Here is a 4438-nt window from a genome sequence, read left to right as displayed (position 1 = left end):
AGGGGGAGTGGAAGGTGAAAGTAACCTTCACATGACTGAAGAGGTGGGCTTCACAAAGACAGAGTACATTTACGCTCATGTTGTTTATGTTTATTGTTTATGTTTATTCATAGCTTGCTTATTATTTATGTTTGTTCATAGCATGCGTATTGTTTATGTTTATTTATAGCTTCAATAGGCAACTAGAATGAACCCCCAGGAGGTGCTGGCACAGAAACCCAAACTCCAGACACAGAGGACCTGGATGCTTTCATCTCTCAGTGTGCAACACGCTACATCCAGAAGATCTCCCACGAGATGGGCCTACAGGTGTCACTCTGTAGTGTTACTACTCGGGACACCCTGCATAATGAATATAGTGTGTGTGTGTGTGTGTGTGCGTGTGTGTGTGTGTGTGTGTACTTGGGATACCATGCATTGTGAATATAGTACGTGTGTGTGTGTGTGTGTGTGTGTGTGTGTTAGGGGTGTAACGGTTCATGTATTCGTATTGAACCGAAACGGTACGGGTGTCACGGTTCGGTGCATGAATTTACACGGAGAATACACGGTATAAAAATACATACAACTCGTGTGTGGATTAATTAATGTCATGCGCAATTACTGTTAAGTAGCGAGAGTTACGGGAGTTCTTTAGCGACACCTAACGCTAATCTGTAGCCTCGCCTTAGCTCTGAAGCTCTGATTGGCGCCTATGTTTTTTTTGTCAGGTCGTCGGTCGAGTCCGTCAGTCATTAGCAGCACTAAGGTTAGACCCACAAGAGTTTGAGGATCCGCTGGTCTCTTTAAGATCGCAAGTTTAAGAACTTCAGTTACAGTAACGTTAGTACAGACGAAAGAGTGGTGGATAAGATGAAACTGTGTGTCGGCGTTGTTCAGCAGTTGTTGGGTATGTGAGTGGAAAAAATGCTACACATATTCGAAGCCATCACCCAGATGATGTAGGCTACCAATCACTGAAACGAGGGGAAAAAACTTCCCCTGCGCTTCAGCAGCCTTTGGATACACATACAAATAGGGCCAAAACCTATGGCTTAAATTAAATTATTTCGTAATGACAGAAAGCTATGTAAATCGCGTGGTAATTACCTTTATGTTGGGGTAACTTGTAACTTCTCACATGAGGTTCTGGTAGTGTTAAGTGCATAGACAGTAAAATAAAGTGACAACGCTAACCAGGCTAATAAACAAACCATGCTACGGTGAGTTAACGTCAAAGGGCAAAGTCACGTGACTTCTAGTTGTAGTCTGTTTATGAAATGAAAGGAGCAATTTCGTTTTTTTTAAAAAGGCAAAATAGTGTGATATTTTCACAGTTAGTAGGCTAGATTATTACTTTACACACAATAAAAAAAATATTGAGGCAAATTGTAGACCCTTCCATATACGACTAAACACAGATGTTGAAGGTCTTGCTTAAGTGGATTTTTAAAAATCATTTTTCTATGTAATTTGCACTTTCAGAAATAAGAGATGCTGTAGGCCTATTTTCAGTTTTAGAGCTGATTGTCTTATTTTGTTTACAAGTTACAGATGGAGTCTGGGTACTTATTGTACTTATTGTACTGTTTAGCCTACATCTTACACACTTCAGGCTGTTGCAGATAGCTCAGGGAAGAGACTGTATGACACTAGGTGGTACAGCCTGAGACATGTACAAAAAAAAATGCTTTCTGCATTTTTGTTTTGCTTTTCCCTCCACTGTACCGAACTCGTACCGAACCGTGATGTCCGAACTGAGGTATGAACCGAACAGTGACTTCTGTGTACCGTTACACCCCTAGTGTGTGTGTGTGTGTGTACTTGGGATACCATGCATAGTGAGTACACCCTCATTTTTTGCACTTCAAAGAGAATATGCAATCTGAAACTTGTGATTAAACCTGATTGGTAAACAAACACTTGTTCATGCGCTGGATATTTCCCCAATCACAGCTCTGGTTTCATCCATATGCCGGAATATGAACATTAGTCGTGTGCACTGGGAGGGAACATTAGATTACAATGGAATGGGATTGGATTGGACTGGAGCGATTGGATTGCAGTGATTGATGAAGTCTCACTTGCACACACACACACACACACACACACACACACACTCCCTGACTCCTCATCTACTGGCAGAGGAAGATGGAGGGAAAGAGAGGAAGAGGGAGAGAGATGGAGAGAATGACACAGGAGAAATGAAAGAGTAATTTCTATAAATCTCCATTCTCGTCACCTCATCTCTGTACTGCATGGATGGCTGACTGCCTTACGAGAATCTCAATTCCTCCATCTCATTTCTTTATCTCTCTCTCTCTCTTACCATCCCTCTCTCTTTCCTTTTCTTTCTTTCTTCCCCTCATTCTTACTCATTCACATCCTCTCCTCTCCCTTTCACTCTCTCTTTTTCATGATCTGTTGCTTTCTCTCCTCTTTTTCTCCCCCTCAGTCACACTCACTCCTGTTTTCTGCATTCTCTCTCTCACTCTCTCTCTCTAACCCTCTCCTCCCTCTCTCTCTTTCTCTCTCACATCCTGTCTCTCTCATACCATCTTTGACCCCCTCATTATCGCTCTCCTTCCTGTCACCCCCCTGTCTCCTCTCCTCCTCCTCTCTCCCCTCATCCTCCTATCTGCTCTCATCTCTCTCCTCTCCTCCTCCTCTCTTCCCTCATCCTCCTATCAGCTCTCATCCCTCTCCCCTCTCTACCCTTCTCTCCTCTGACATCTCCTGGGCCATAGTGGAGCCCATTACTGCTGTTACCGAGATACATGAATATGCTAATACACTGCGTGCTCATAAAACAATGAGCGTATGTGTGTGTGTGTGTGTGTGTTTACCAGTGTGTGTGTGAGTGTGCGTGTGTGTGTGTGTGTGTGTGTGTGAGTGTGTGTGTGTGTGTGTGTGTGTGTGTGTGTGTGTGTGTGTGTGTGTGTGTGGAAACAGGGATGTGTTAGTGATGTACATTATCAAAATCTCTAATGAAGACTTAGATATCCTGCATCTAGGACTGGGTTTTTTTATGCATGTATGTGTGTGTGCATGTGTGTTTGTGTGTTTGTGCATGCATGCACGCATGCATCCAGCATCAGAAGATCTGGCCCAGACAAACCCAGCTGGGAGTTAGCAACAGCTAATTACCCACAGTTCTCCTCTGAGCCGGGTTGCACGGCAACCTAATCACCATGGGGATGGTGGGGATGGTGGGGGGGGGGGGGGCTGCTAAAAGGAAGAAGAGCAGAAACCAGGAGAGAACACTGGTGGAGAGAGAGAAGACAGGGACGACGGATCCCTGCAGCAACAGGGTGGGGCAGGAGAAAGACGAACAGCTGAGGAGACAAAGAAAGGGAAAACAAATGAAGAAAAACAAATGAATGAACAGATGCTGAAGGGGTGGAGCTGTAGAGAAAAGAAAGGAAACAAAGTGAGCCCGTGGAGGAGAGGTGGAGAGACTGACAGTGAGAGAGTGATGGGAGGATGGGCGTTCACAGACTTCACTGCAGGAGGGAGACAAAGCAGGACCAACACCCAGAGGAGGAGCAGCACAGAGAGCACAGGGGCAGTCACAGCACGGACACATTGGTAATAACACACACACACACACACACACACGCACACACACACACACATATGCATAGCCCCCCCCCCCCCCACCACACACACACACACACACACTCGCACCAGTGACTTCATAACATCATTCTTACTGCAACACGATGGAAAGATTAATCATAGCACTCACTCTCACTCCAACATCATAGAAACGTTACTGATAAGATCAAATCCTTGCATTGCCATTGAGCTGCGCTTTTTTACGCACTCCTTGTCCCGCCCCGCTCTCTCTCGTAGCCCGCTGCCGCTCTGCATGTGCATTTAACAAAATATTCACGATTGTTGAAGGATTGTTGTTGCCACATAGAAGCATTGCATCGAAGACGTCTGGCTAAATTGCTATTAAATCCGCTTAGCATCGTGACCATGCTGCGCAAATTTGTTCAAAACTGCTGCATTGAAGTCTGAACTCTGCTAAGATCTTATCACAACATAGTAGGCTACATTGAAGAGACTAAACTAAGTTATGCAATCAAGCAGTATCTCAAAGCTTACATTAGAATACTGTTTGGATGTCGAATTTAGCATGCTTAGCCTACTTACAGCTGCTTGTCAATTTCGTTGAAGGGCTCATTTTATTGACTCTGACAATGAATGTTTGCAAAATCCTGATGTAAATGGAAAAGTGTTTTCCAAAATTCAAAAGTGCTTGTCCCAAGGAGAAGTACGAACCTTTATTTTAACTAGGGCTATGTAGAAAACGTTATGAATTGCATCCACACATCAGCAGCCTTTAAACTGTGTTACAATTGCAATTTGAAAGGGTTCCCTCCCGAACGTCTTAAAGTGACAGGCACTCCCCCCCCACCCCCCCCCCCCCCCCCCCCCGAACACAGTACAC

At 44.5% G+C, this 4438-nt stretch overlaps 1 protein-coding gene across 1 annotated transcript in view; it reads right to left on the bottom strand.

Moving 5' to 3' along the window:
* Nucleotides 1-4438, bottom strand: part of map1b (microtubule-associated protein 1B) — a 36999-nt gene that overhangs the window by 25031 nt on the left and 7530 nt on the right. The window lies entirely within an intron of this gene.

This window comes from Alosa pseudoharengus, unplaced genomic scaffold (assembly GCF_046254945.1).
Source record: "Alosa pseudoharengus isolate Yale_2024_CS ecotype anadromous, Long Island Sound unplaced genomic scaffold, YU_APseudo_1.1 YU_APseudo_1.1_scf_14, whole genome shotgun sequence".
NCBI lineage: Eukaryota > Metazoa > Chordata > Actinopteri > Clupeiformes > Clupeidae > Alosa > Alosa pseudoharengus.
This window is presented reverse-complemented; position numbering and strand designations above follow the sequence as displayed.